The sequence below is a fragment of the Onychomys torridus genome, chromosome X, assembly GCF_903995425.1.
Source record: "Onychomys torridus chromosome X, mOncTor1.1, whole genome shotgun sequence".
Taxonomy (NCBI): domain Eukaryota; kingdom Metazoa; phylum Chordata; class Mammalia; order Rodentia; family Cricetidae; genus Onychomys; species Onychomys torridus.
Window position 1 is genome coordinate 29,393,783 of NC_050466.1, and position 15,974 is coordinate 29,409,756.

The following is a 15,974-nucleotide window of genomic DNA, read 5'->3' on the forward strand; positions in this document are numbered from 1 at the left end:
CGGCTAAGGTCACTGGTCAGGGGCCATTTATTCTGTTGCTAGGCTACCTGACCATGGAATGCTCTTTACGTTTGGTTATCATGGCACCTGACTATGGAATGTCTTCTTATCTTTGGGAGCCTCCAGTTAGTAAACAGGTGTTACTGCCCTGGGGGAGGGCAGTGGTCTTATAACTTGTTCTCTGGCCTAGCTAGTATTTTTCCATGGTTCATGTTTGGTTCTTGACATCTTGGTCCCAAACAATCAACATGAGCAGAGCTCATATGAACTCACAGAGTCAGAAGCAGCATGCACAGGGCCTCATGGGTCTGCATCAGGTCCTTTGCAGTTTTAGTGTGGCCTCCTGAGTGTGAGAATGAGTGGGTCTTTGATTCTTGTGTCTTGTCCTGGCCTCATTGCCCTTTGTTAGTTTGTCTTGTCCAACTTCTATGTGATAATTTACATCTTATCTTATCATATTTTAAAACTGAGTGAATGAATGTATGAAAACCTAGTCACTAGGGTAAAGGTTAACAAGTGAGCTGTCATTTATACTTGCTGATAGAGGAAAAGTCAGTTTTCTGCAATGGAGTGACACTGGGTGTATCAACCACTCCAGGACAGACCTCATGTTCAGGAATAGGTGACCAACATACAATGGACTCCATGGTCCTTTTTGTGTGTGTGTACTTTTGCTTGGTTATAGTTTGGTGTTTTAAAATTTCTTTTTGGGGTATTGTTTTACTATGTTTTTTAGTTTGGGGGGCTTATTGTATTGGGCCTTTGCTTGTTTTCTTGAGAAAGAACTTAGAGTTGGGTGGGTAGACAGGGGGAGAGGATCTGGAAGGACTTGGGGAAGGAGAAGAATATGATCAAAATAGATTTAAATTTAAAAATTGCTTTACATAATAAAAATATAATAAAACAAAAAATACTGGCACCTTTGTTAACTTAGAGAGAGACATGAGTGGTGGTTTTTAAATGCCTCCAAATTTCTCAAGCCTTTCAAAAATCTTATCCTGATGTTTTTCTTCAGTAGTTCTGGGAAATATGAACATGTTGCACAGCTATTTCTTTTGGGTTGTGCATGATCATTGCCGTCCTGAACCAGAGTATGTTGAGGTAAAAAGAGGGCTTCATGAGGATGGAGAATCTTTATGGGTCTTAGGAGCTTTTTGTGAGGTACTACACTCTTTAAGATTATATGAGAGAGAAATAATTGACTGGGTTGTTCTCTTTGGTAGTATAGCTGACTGTACACCATCTAGTGGGATCTTTCATTGTTACAGCTTTCTGTGAGTCCTTAGTGATGAAACTGCTCTAAAGTTGCCCCAGTGACTTCAGGGTCACCTGCTTTGGTGCACAAGGTGATGCTTGTTTTCCTGAACAAAATCTAGCAGAGGGGTTGTTTTAGTTGTATTTCACTTAAACCATGATGTAGGTCCTTTCAAGTCTTCGTTTTAGATGGGTTGGTCTTCAGAAAGCCTTGGGCCTTGACTTCTGCACACCCTGTCCCTTGGAACTGTGGAGCTGATGCCAATCAACACTTGCAGAGTGAAGTGGTGCTCCTGTCAGCTTGACCTGCAATAACAAAGCATCACTTCACAACAGACATTTATTGACTCCAGTTCTGCAGAACAGTACTCTGGAATCAGGAAGTGAGTAATGGTGGGTTTTGGTGAGGGTCCTCTTCTGAGTTAGACTGCTAACTTCTTCTTTCTCTACCTAGTATACAGGAAGCTAGTTAGTGCTCTCATAATGGTGCTTTTCATTTCTGAGGGCTTCACCCTTGTGACATAATTACCTCCCAAAGACCCTTGCAATACCATTATATTTAGAGAAAAGATTTCAGCATATAAATTTTGAGAAAACATAAATATCCAGTCTGTAACAAGTGCTTGTGGTGTTCTGATATTAAATTTACTTCTCTAGAATCAGATTTCCTCCTGACAATTTGACCTGGCACTTCCCACTCTCTCTATTCATCATGTAAATATTTTAAGGGAATGCTTTTTATTTTATCTAACATATTTGGTTGCTTTGGGCAGAAGGATCCATCCAAATAGCCTAGCCTGTCATTAAAGGAAATAGAAGTCCCCAGAAGCTTTTGAACCTAATCAAAGAGGCCCTTACATGGTTATGCTAATGGAAAAAATGTGCACCCCAGTAAACCAATGGAAGCTATCTATTTAAGGTAAGAGACCTTTTCAAATTCTCTCCATTTAAGCCATTTACATGGCTCTCTGAACCATGATGCAGGCTCTCCTCATTATAATGGCTTTAAAAATGTAGTACAGCAAGGTTTCAGTTCTTTGCACTTATAAATTATAACAGCAATAGATGTAAAGTCACATCTCCCAAAGCAGTGCCTGCTTTGGGGACACGGGGTCCTTTGGAAATCTGATGAAAGCCTATCTACCAAAATGGGCATAGAATTTCAGTGAGTTCCTGGACCTCCTAGAGCCCACAGGTCAAGAAGTTGTAACATAGAATGGATCTAGGCCACTCAACACTGGAAACCAGCAATCTCACAAGAAGGGAACTGAAGGCAATGGGCTCATGTGGTTGATACATGTGCTAGGCTATCAGGGGCACTGAAGCTCAGCAAGCAAGAATCCTCATGTGCACAATCTCAGTTTGAGGGAGAAGCTTCCCCATTCCTGCTCAATTTACACTTGAGAAACACAAAGCAAACTGGAGTGTCACCAATCTGTAGTAGTGGTTTCGGGTTGAATTTTCTTTCTTGGATCTTGAAGGTAAGAGGAACAGAGTATGAAATTGAAGCTCCAGGCATATTTGAAGTTATTTCTTCAGCTGGTGACCTTTCAATATTTCATCACTCTTACCCCCTTTAACAAAGGAATGAAGAGAAATCTGGAAACTTCCTTATTGGCATGAAGGTTAACTCCTTAAATCTTCTCTTCCTTCCCAGCACTGTGAATCTCAATGATTATAGTCTTTAAAAACTGGACCTTTAGATAACCCCTGAGCATTACTAGTTCTAGTCTTGTATCAGAAGGTATTGAGGAGACACAAGGTGATTTTATTGATGGGAATCCATATAAATATCTTCAGAGTGATGTGAATGAGAATCTCCCCCCAAATGAGATGAGATGGTCCTTTTGGGATGAAAGAATACTCTTCTGCCCTCTCCCATTTTCTCATTCACCACTTGCTCTTGTTCCCTTCTCAATTCTCACTTTCCTTTCTTTTTCATATGGTGGACTCTATGTTATCCAGGCTAGTTTACAACCCCTGGCCTTAAAAGTTATCCTCCCACTTAGCCTCCCCAGAAGTTGGCATGTGTCACTACCTGGACTCTGGCCAGAGTCATTAATTGGTCTTTAGAGCCTGGCACCTTGTTTAATTTTTTTTTTATTTTTTCTGCCATACTTTCAATGGTTCTCAACTGACTTTAACATAAGCAAAGTTCCTTAGGCTAGTGTTCAAGGCCTCTTTCAATTCCAAATTGCTTACTATTCTTGATATTAAGTCCACTTGAAATGCCCCTGCTTTCAGCCTACTAAAGCCTTAGGAGCAGTTTGCTTATAACTTGATTCAACCCTAACAAAGCTATGCCTCTTGTATGTCTTAGCTCTGATTAGGCATATTCATTAAAGAGTACTGAGTGCCTGACCATGCTCCAAGTACTTGGCTAGATACTAGCAGTATGACAATAAACAAGACAGCCCACATCTGAGGCCTCACAGGATTTCCATTTTAGATAAATAGAGGCAATTAAGAAATCAATTAGGAATAAAAATTATAACTAATGCTGTGAAGGAAAAAAAAAAGAGGGATCTGCTTCAGAAACAGTGCTCAAGAAATGCCTTTCAGAAGCACTTGGGCAAAAAGAGAAAGAATGATTCAGAGTCAGGATTTTTACAGTGTTGGAGAATAGCATCCTAGAGAAGACACAGAGCATGTAAAACCTCAAGGCAGGAGCACTCTTGACTGTATGATTGGCACAGAGAAAGAGGCGTCACACCAGTACAGAGCAGGTTAGGTAGGCATGGATGCAAAAAACAAAAATGTAGAGAAGTTCATGCAGGGTACTGTAGGCCAAGACAAGTAGTTCTTGGGTTTGTTTTGAGATAGAATTGAAAGTCAAGTGAAGGTTTTAAACAGAGGAATGCCATGATCTGTTTTTCAGTTTGAAATATCAGTTATTTTAGCTTATGTGTACAGCACATAGGGAGAGATGGAGCAAAGGTAAGAAGACGCTTATCAAAACTGACTCCCAACAGCTAACACATATGAGTTTTCTTATAAGAATTAAGTATGCTGACTCTGTCATGAGAAAAAAAATCTTCCTATGAAGAGAAACACCAGGTCCATATGTTCTCACCAGTGAGTCACATCAAATATTTAAGAATGAAATAATCCCAAACTCATACACACTCCTTTAGAGAACAGAAGAGAAACTTCCCAATTAGCTTTGTGAAGGTAGATTAATGTTGCTAACAGAATTCAACAAGGAAGCTATGTAAAACTACAAGCCAATCTCATTAATGAACATTAATGTAAAAAACTGAGATCAGGGCCAGATATGCTGTCTGTAGACCACAACTCTCTCTCTCTCTCTGCTCCTCTGGTCTAATCCCCCAGACTCATCCCCACCTCTGCGGTGGAACACTCGTGGCAATATTTCACTCTTGGCAATATTTCCTACCTTACTGCTCCCATCTCTTCCCCTTCTAACCTTCCTCCCCCATTCGTTGCTCTTTTTCAGTGCCCCAAATCGAGGAGGCACCATCTGCTAATCCACAGGCAACTCCTGCTAGAAAACCAGGTAGGCTGCCTACAGACCTTCTCTTCTCTCTTTGGTCTTCCAGATGCAATCCCCCAGTCTCATCTCCATCTCTGTAGCAGAACACCATTGGCAGCCTTCCCCTGACCCCATGCTCCCATCCCCTGTACATCCCACAGGTGTTCCCCTTCTAACTTTCCTCCCCCTACTTGTTGATTTGTCCCAGACCTCAACACTGGCAGGCACCCTCTGCTAACCCTAATACTGTTCCTCCCCAGGGTATCAAGAAGGTTGAAGGTGGACCCATATCTCTGCTACTGCTCCTGAGATCAATTCCCTCAGTCTCATTGCCAGCTCTGTAGCTGATGTGGTCTCCCTTTCCTCTCTGACCTTATCCTTATCCTTAAGGAATCATAAAGACCTTTCTCTCCATCCTTCCTTCCCCCAACCCATCCCAGTATCTCAGCCTCTAACACCAGCATTCTCTGTGAACACATGAGCTGAGAAGGCCAGGAAAACAGGTAACCCACAGCCATCACGTTATCTGAAAATCCAGAGAGGAAACAGAAATCACTTAACAAAACACCCATCAAACAAAGACAAATCCAGAAATCAGCACCTAGACCTATAATAATCTCAAACCCAGATGCCTAGACACCAGTGTAATAAAACAATAATAGCCAAGGCAGTATATCTCCATTAGAGCTCAGCTATCCTACGATAGCAGGCCATGACTATCCCAACATAGTTGAAGCACAAGAAGAAGACCTTAAAACAGCCTTCATGAATATAATAAAGGCCCTTAAAGAGGATTTTTTTTATTCTCCTCTCATATAGTACATCAAAACCACAGTTTCCCCTCTCTTCACTCTTTCTAGCTCCTCCCCCATACTTCCCCTCTTTCCTAGATCCCCTCACCCTCAGTTTTTTCTTCAGAAAAGAGCAGGTCTCCAAGAGATGGCAGCCAGACAGGACAAAACAATATACAATGAGGAAAGGTGAAAGCTCCCATATCAAGGTTGGACAAGGCAATATGAGGAAAAGAGTCTCAAGAGCAGGAAAAAGAGTCAGAGATACATCTGCTCTCACTGTTAGGAGTCTCACAAGAATACCACAGAGGTCCTGATGCAGACCCATGCAGGCCCCATGCTTGCCATTTTAGTCTCTCTGATCCCACATGAACCTTCCTTAATTGATTTGGTGGGCCACATTCTCCTGACTCTGACTTCTTTCTTCTCTCTCTTCAGTAAGGTTCCCTGATCTCTGAGGGGGAGGGACTCAATGGAGGCTTAAAGAGAAAATTAATGGATCCCTTAAAGAAATCCAGGAAAACATGCACACACACACACACACACACACACACACACACACACACACACACACCATGCACACACACACACACACACACACACACACACACATACACACACACACACACACACATACACACACACACACACACACACATCAAAATAAAGCAAAACACAATTTTTTAAAAAAAAACAGTGGAAGGAAATGAATAAAACTGTTCAATTCAAGACCTGAAATTGGAAATAGAATCAATAAAGAAAATCAAACTGAGGGAATTCTGGAAATGGAAAAATTTAGGAATCCAAACAGTAACTACAGAGGCAAGCTACATCAACAGAATACAAGATATGGAAGAGAGAATTTCAGGCATTGAAGATACAATAGAAGAAACAGATACATTAGTCAAAGAAACTGTTAAATCTAAAAAAAACTCCTGATACCACACATCCAGGAAGTCTGGGACACTATGCAAAGACCAAACTTATAGCTCAAAGGCCCAGAAAATATTTTCAACAAAACCATAGAAGAAAATTTTCCTAACCTATGCCTATAAAGATACATGGAGCTTACCAAACACAAAATAGATTGGACTGGAAAAGAAATTCCCCTTCACACATAATAATAAAAACTTCACATATATAACAAAAAAGAATATTAAGAGCTGCGAGGTAAAAAGACCAAGTAATATATAAAGGAAGGCCTATTATAATTATACCTGATTTCTCAATGGAGACTCTAAAAGCCAGAAAGTAACAGAGAGATGTACTGCAGACTGTAAGAGACCACAGACTACTACATCCAGCAAAACTTTCAATCACCATAGATGGAGAAAATAAGATATTTCATGATAAAGCCAAATTTAACCAATATCTATCTATAAATCTAGCACCAAAGAAGGTGCTAGAAGGAAAATTCCAGAATAAGGAGGTTAATTATACCCATGAAAACACAGGGAATAAGTGATCTCACACCAGAAAAATTAAAGGAAGGGGAACTTACATACACACACACAGACAAACACATATAGCACTACTACCACTACCATGAACAACCACAAAACAACAGAAATCAAAAACCATTGGTCACTGATATGTCTCAACATCCATGGTCTTAATTCCTCAATAAAAAGACATAGAGTAACAGAATCTATGTGAAAACAGGATCCATCCTTTTGCTGTATTCCAGAAACACACTTCAACATCAACGATAGATATCACCTCAGGGTAAATGGTTGGGAAAACATATTCCAAGCAAATGGACGTAAGAGGCAAGCTGGTGTAGCCATTTTAATGTCTCACAAAATAGACTATAAACCAAAACTAATCAAAGGAGACAGGGAAGGACACTATATACTCATCAAAGGAAAAATCCACCAAGATGAAATTTCAATTTTTAACATCTTTGTCCCAAACACAAGGGCATCACATTTGTAAAATAAACAGTACTACAGCATAAATCACATATTGATTCCCCCACACTAATAGTGGGAGGCTTCAGCACCCCACCCTCACCAACAGACAGATCATCTAGACAAAAACTAAACACAGAAATACTGGAGGTAACAGATGCTATAGCCCAAATAGACATAACAGATATTTACAGAACATTTCACCTAAAAACAAAGAATATCCCCTCTTTGTTGCACCTCATGGAACTTTCTTTAAAGCTGACTACATATTTGATCACAAAGCAAGTCTCAATATATACAAGAAAATTGAAATAATTCCCTGCATCCTATCAGACCACCATAAATTAAAGCTGGGTATAAACCACAGAAACAGCCTACAAACTCATGGAAACTGAACAATTACCTACTGAATGAAAAATGGGTCAAAACAGAAATAAAGAAATTAAAGACTATCTATAATTCAATAAAAAGGAATACACAACATTTCCAAACTTATGGGTTATAATGAAAGCAGTGCTAAGAGGCAAGTTCATAATACTAAGTGCCTACATTTAAAAAATGGAGATTTCAGCCAGGCGGTGGTGGCACACGCCTTTAATTCCTGCACTCAGGAGTCAGAACCAGGCATATCTCTGTGAGTTAAAGGCCACCCTGGTTGGTCTACAGAGTGAGATCCAGGACAGGCACCAAAAGTACACAGAGAAACCCTGTCTCAAAAAAAAGCAAATAAATAAATAAATAAATGGAGATCTCATACTATCAACTTAACAGCACACTTTAAAGCTCTAGAACAAAAAGTAATCACACCTGTGGTGGTTTCAAAGAAAATGGCCTCCAAAGGAAGTGACACTATTAGGAAGTGTAGCTTTGTTGAAGTAGGTGTGGTCTTGTTCAAGAAAATGTGTCACTGTCAGGGAGTACTGAACCTCTGAAACTGTAAGAGAGCCATCCCAATTAAATGTTTTCCCTATAAGAGTTGCCGTGATTATGGTGTCTCTTCACAGCAATAGAAACCCTAACTAAGACAAAAGGGGATACAAATTGGAAAGGAATAAGTCAAAGTATTTTTATTCATAGATGTTATAATAGTATACATAAGTGGTCCTGAAAATTCCATCAGGGAAAAAAATATTGTGGTTCCTCAGAAAATTGGAGATAGATCTACCCAAAACCCAGCTATACAACTCTTGGGCATATACATAAAAGATCCAGCCTGCCACAAGGACATTTACTCAACTATGTTCATAGTGGCTTTATTTATAATAGCCAGAAACTGGAAACAACCTAGATATCCCTCAATTAAAGAATGGATAAAGAAAATGTGGTACGTTTACACAATGGAGTAATACTCAGCTGCTTTAAAAAAAAATGGCATCATGAAATTTGCAGGCAAATGGAACTAGAAGAAAATCATTCTCAGTGAGGTAACCCAGATCTGGAAAGATAAATACTGTATATATTCATTTATAAGTGTTCATTAGAAATTAAGTAGATGATAACCAAGCTACAATCTGTAGTCCCAGAGAGGTTTGATATAGGTGAAAGGTCTAGGGTAGACACATGGGTGTCCCAGGAGGGGGAAATAGAATGGATTTACAGTTCAATTGGGGTTGTGTGGGGGAAAGGAACAGGAGTTGGGAGGGGGAAGGGAGATGGGGTTGAAAGAGAGTGTGTGGAGAGACAGCTGGATTTTAGGGGCATTTGAGGGATGATATGGAAACCTAGTGCAGTGGAAACTTCCTAAACTATATAAAGGTGATCCTTATGAGTTTTTCTAACAATGAGTGTCTTAGAGTTTCTATTGGTATGAAGAGACACCATGACCATGGCAATTCTTATAAAAGAAAACATTTAATTGGGGTGGTTTGCTTACAGTTCAGAAGTTTAGTCCATTATCTATTTTCATGGTGTGAAACAAGTCCATGAAACAACACCACAGATAGGGTGCTGGAGCTGAGAATCCTTACATCCTGATCCAAAGGCAAGAGGAATAAATTGTCTCACTGGGTGTGGCTCAAGCATATATGAGACCTCACAGCCCACCTCCACAGTGACACACTTCTTCCAACAAGGCCACACCTACTCCATCTCCAGCAAGGCCACACCTCCTAATTGTGCCACTTCCTTTGGGGCTCATTTTCTTTCAAGCCACCATGATGGGGGATAGGGAGTCTCAACCGGCCATCTCTTGTCACCAAACAAGGCTTCTAGTAGAGGGACTGGTTGCACTCAACTGAGTTGCTGGTCAAGGAGAGGAAGTCCCATGGAAAACTCCAAATAGCCCAGGCTGTTGCTAAGATAGTGGGTTTCTAAGAAAAGAGAAATGTGAAAACCAAGCCAGCCACAAAATGTTTGACCTACAATCTCCCCCATTTGCCAGATATGGTAGGACAATGGTGGCAAAGGCTTGTGAGATAAGCTAATCAATGTGTGATTTGACTTAAGGCCTACTCTACAAGGTGGAACCCTTACCCATCACCATTTGGGTAATCAAGAACCAGAGATTAGGTAGCCTAGAGTCCTAGGGTAAAAACAAACACTACTCATCTAAAAAAAAGGAATCAATAAAATGAGTCCTAATGATAGTCTGTTATACTCATAGATCAGTACCTAATTCAGTCATCATCAGAGAAGCTTCCTCTGGCAGCAAATGGGAACAAATGCAGAGACTCACAAGCAGACTTTTAGTGGAGAGAGCCCTTGGATCATACAGCTCTAAAAGGGATGTCTCCATCATATCCCTCCTTTCATCACTCAGGGAATGCCATGGAAGAGGAGGTGGAAAGACTATAAAAGCCAGAAGGAATGGAGGACAAGAGAGCAAGGCCCTTTGAATCAATCAACTACACAAGGCTCATGAGAACTCACAGAGACTGGAGTAGCAAGCACAAGGCCTACAAGGGTCTGCACCAGCTTCTCCGAGTATATGTTATAGCTTTCAGCTTAGTATTTTTACATGATTCCTGAGTATTTGAATGAGTGGATCCCTGATTTTTGTCCTTGCTCTAGGGACTTTTTTCCTTCTGTTGGGTTGCCTTGTCCAGATTTGATGTGATGATTTTTGTTTTAACTTACTATATTTTATTTTGTTATGTTGAAGAAAAGCAGTGCTGTAATAATGTTTATCTATTAGGGGAAAATAAAAATGTTCCATACAACATATTATATGTAAAAGTTAACTGTGACTGGGCAAAATATCTCAATGTGATAGTAGCAGGATTATATATATATTTTTAATTTTGATACAGGATTTCACTGTGCAGCTCTGTTGGCCTGGAACTCCCTATATAAAGCAGGCTTGCCACAGACTCACAGATATCCACCCACCTATGCCTTCTGAGTGCTGGGCCTAAAGACATGTGCCACCACACTGAGCTATTAAGACCTCAATGTGTAAGGGATAATGTAGCATGAATCTGAAAAGTTTGTATTAATAAAAACAAACCTGAGGCCAGTTATTGGGGTGAATGCTGGAAGATCAGAGAAGCAGAACTAGCCACAGCTTCCTCACCTTGACAGTTCCTCAGCTGATCCTGTTTCCTCTGATCAGAAGCCTCTGAGTCCTCATTCAGAATGGATCTCAGCTGAACTGCTGCTCAAAAGCCTGAAAGCTTAACCAGCCAAATGCTTCTAGTTTCTGGTCATCATGCCTTATATACTTCTTGGGATTAAAGGCGTGTGTCACCATGCCTGGCTGTTTCCAATGTGGCCTTGAACTCACAGAGATCCAGAGGGATTTCTGCCTCTGGAATGCTAGGATTAAAGGCGTGTGCTACCACTGCCTATCCTCTATGTTTAATATTGTGGCTCTTCTGTTTGTTCTCTGACCCCAGATAAGTTTATTAGAGTGCACAATATTTTGGAAAACACAATACCTCCACAGGATAACTTTCAAAAGTTAATGTGAGATGAGGAGCTCACCCTCAAGCCTAAACAAAGAGCTACAGGTAACTAAGGAATTCTGAGATCAGGAGAAAGAGTCTTCCCTAAGGAAGAACCCAACAACTGGTTATCCAATACCAAATGATCAGCCCTGAAAACACATGTACAAGTAACATTATGTGGACTGAGTACTTTGTATTTATGCATTTGGGAATATATGTATGTATGTATACACACATATGTGACAACAATTAAAGAAAAAGAGGTCATGAATTTGAAAGAGAACAAGGGATAGGGCTCATAGTAGGGTTTAAGAGAGAGGAAAGGGAAGGGGTAAATTATGCAAATATATTAAATCTCAAAAAATATAAAAACTAATTTTAAATGATAGTGTTTTTTGAAAGCACATGGACTTTTGTGGAGACTAGTAGGATGTGGTTATGGGGACAAGGGAGGAGAACATAGGAAAGGCAACAGCAAAAACAATGTGTGAAATGCTATAATGAAACCCATTACTGTGCATGCTAATTTAAAAAGCTACTCATAGGTAAAGAAATTAATGTAGATGACTGCTTTTATAATTTCTAAGTAAACAAGGCCTTATAAAACAAGAACAAATAGTAAACAGAAGGGGAAATTTGATCAATTTATGCCAAAATTAAGTGTTTTAGTTTATCAAGAGATGTAGATATCCAATAGACTAAGAAGATTGGTCATAAAAGTTAGAAAGTGTTGTAATACTTATAAACCAGTAGTTAACTCATGTCCAGAGCATGTAGGGAACACCTAAAAATCAATAGAAAAAAGAAAGGCAACCTGATTTTTTTTTAAAAAGCCATTCATTTAAGCACTCAAAAGAGGAAACACCTGAAAATAATCACAGATGCACAAATTGAACAGTAATTACAAAAATGCAAATTAAAGGTATAATGAGAAACCATTACATACCCATTCGACAGGTAAAAAATTTTAAAGTCAGGAGCTCTTGTGGCTAAGAGAATAGATAGGCAAATCCATGCTTCCAAAAGTATCTGGAAAGTTGGAAACCATGTCCAAACAAGCCATTTCAGCAATCTAGAAATTAACCAAATGCATACAACATTTAGAAGCACATTTATGATAGAAAAACTGTTTATATTTGATTGAAATATCCAGCATGAACAGCACTCTGTTTTAGGGATACTTCTGTCTCATTATAGTTCTATTGGTGTGGGGATTGCATTACATTGGGACTTAGAAGCTTCTCTGCCAAGGAGAAGGGCAGGCCCACCTTTCCTTTTTATAAAGGAGCAATCACTTGTCATAACCGTCAAGGGAGTTGACTTCAGAGAAGCTGGTCCACTGAGAAAAGACCAACAACTTGTCTTTAGTGGCTTAAAGTTGTGGTTATTGCTGTGGCTGTAGCAAATGTATTTCTTACTGAGACTGCTCATATATCGGTGGAGAGTTCATGAGGTCTCCAGCTAGTGACCCATTATTGACTTACTAGGAGGTGGTGGAGATATATGCAAAAGGGTCTGGCAGAAAGGAAAACCAGAGGCACATCTTGAGAGCAGTCAGATCTCTGAAGCAATCTCCCATAAAGGTACAGATCCACAAAGCACACTGCTTTAAGATATTTCAGCACCTCTGACCAGAGAGACAGAGACAGAGGAAGAGATAGAGAGAAACAACAATGGGAGAGAATGATTGATTAGGAGAGAGAGAGGAAGAAGAAGGAGGAGGAGGAAGGGAAGAAGAGGAGGATGAGAAGGAGAAGAAGAAGCAGGCTTATAAATCAAGACATAGATATTGATAAACAACTAAGAAAAGACAGTAGCAGTATATCAGATATCACATAATTTCACAATATAGGACTGACAGATTTAACAGATTAAGCTCAAGCAAAAATTATTAAATAAATAAATAAATAAATAAAACAACCACAGCATTTATAATGCTGAGCAAAGTATAATACAAAATAAAGCCACAAAATTTATCTAAATTGTTGTTTTCAAAAAATATAATAAAACATATAAATAGAAAAGTATAATTCATACACAGGAAAATATACAAATATGGAAACTACGCGAGTGTACCCAACAGTTGGATTAGTGGATAAAGAATTCAAAGCATCTGTTAAGAAATATGTGCAATAATCTAAAAGAAACCATGTTGAAAGAATTAAATTCAAGTAAGAGAAGAATTAATCAACTATAGTCTCCACAAAAGCAGGGGAATTATTTCTTAAAAGTACTTTTAAAATTGTTAAGTTATGTGTATGTGTGGGTGTCTTGGGGTTTCTATTACTTTTTTTTTTTTTTCGAGACAGGGTTTCCCTGTGTAGCTTTGTGCCTTTCCTGGAACTCACTTGGTAGCCCAGGCTGGTCTCGAACTCACAGAGATCCACCTGGCTCTGCCTCCCGAGTGCTGGGATTACAGGCATGCACCACCACCGCCTGGCCTCTATTACTTTTTTAAAACACCATGAGAAAAGTAATGTTGGGAGAAAAAGGCTTTATTTGGCTTACATGTCCCAATGTAAAGGACATCATAAAGGGAAATCAGGCCAGGAACTCAAGGAAAGAACCTGGATTCAGGAACTGAAGGGACAATGGAGGAACAAAGCTTTCTTACTTGCTTTCCATGGCTTGCTCAGCTTGCTTTCTTATATAACCCCAAACCATCAGTCCAAGAGTGTCTCTACGAACAGTGATCTGAGCCCTCCCTTATCAATCATTGATCAAGACAATGCCTCATAGACTTTCCTACAGGCCAATCTAATGAAGGTATTTGCCCAACTGAGGTCCCTTTTCCCCAGACAACCCTAGATTGTGTCAGGTTGAAAAAAAAAAACTGACCAGCATAACAGATATGTGCTCATGAGTGCAGGTTCCTGCAGAGGTTCAAGGGATTAGATCCCTCTGGATCTGGAATTGCATGCTCTTGTGAACTGCCCCATGTGGGCACTTGGAACCAAATGCAAACAGTCTGTTTTTAATTACTAAGCCCTTAGCTGAGGAGTTGTGGGGTAGGAGACTGGTTTTCTTTAAATGTGTGGATGCTGGTAGATTGATCATGACCTAGTGCCTAGTTACACATTCCTCAGCAGTGCAAACTGGATGTTGGGAGTACGTAGTGAATCTGGGAAAAACTAAAAGGAGTAGTGGTGAATATGATCAAAACACAGTGTGTGCATATATGATAACCTCAAAGAATTAATAAAATATTACATTAAAGGGGTTCCATGGAAACCCCTAAATAACCCAGGCTGAAGGCAGGGCCCCATTGCTGAAGATAATACCTACACAACTTGTTGGACACAGTGAAACTGAGCTGGTGCCTACATAAAGCCTTTATCCCTGTTCTAGCCTCTTTATTATAGGAAAGGACTCTGTACTCTACCAAAGGAAAAATGTAGATATAAAGCCAGCTACAAATCCCTTGATCTACAATGGTGTACTACCTGAAAGATATGCTACTTCAATGGTGGCACACACTTCTGAGATTAACTAGCCAATATCTGATTTGACTTAAGGCCTACTCCATGAGATGGAATTCATACTTGATGCTGCTTAGGTGACCAAGGACCTGAGACTAGATAACCTAGGGACCTAAGGTAAACGCAAATACTACTGTTCTAAAAGTGAAGCAGCAAAATAACTCCTAAAGATATCCTGCTATACTCATGGAACAGTGTCTTGCTCAGCCATCACCAGAGAATCTTCCTCCTGCAATATATGGGAGCAAATAAGAGACCCACTGCAAGACATTATACAGAGAGTCCAATAAATCTCCCCACCTCAGAGCTCAAGGAAACCTTCAGAAGAGGGGAAAGAGTGTAAGAGTCAGAGAAGATAGAGGACACCAACAACTAAGGCCCTATAAATCAATAAGATCAAGGCACCAATGAACTCACAGAGACTGAGACAGCATGCACAGGGCCTGTACAGGTCTGCACCAGAGGGGGTCTTAGAGTTGAAAGGAGATGTGGACACAGGCTGCAATCTCTAACACTGAAGCAATCTCCAATTGATAACCACTTGCAAGTAAAAATTTAGTTTTCTCTAAGGGGGGTCTCACTGGGGGAAACAAACTACTATTATGGTATTTATGAAGTTTAAGTGTATAACTAAAATTTTGCTGTATACACTCAAGAGAAAATGCTGAATGGCAGAAACAATTACCTGTGTTCTTAAAGACAGAAATTATCCAACATAAATAGCATAGGAGGAAAGCAAACAACCTAAAAGAGTGTGGGAGTTTGAGTGAGATGTCCCCCAGAAGCCTTGAGTGTTTGGATATTTGCTCCCCAGTTGGTGAAACTGTTTGGGGAAGCTTACAGGGTGAGGTTTTGTTGAAGGAAATATGTCATTGGCAGGTGGGCTTTAAAGTTTTTAAAGGCCTTGCAACACTCCTAGTACATTCTCTGCTTCCTGCTTATGGTAATGATGATGGACTCTTATTTCTCTGGAACCTTAAGAGCCACTAAAGCCTTCATTCTATAAATTTCATTGATTATGGAAATTTTATCCTAGCAGTAGAAAAGCAAGTGAGTGTTACAGAACAGTGGTACAATGCTAAGCCCATAAAAAAGCATTCAGTGAGAGTGAGTGGTGGAAGAAACAAAAGTAGAATGAAAAAGAGTAAAACTATTTGAGAACA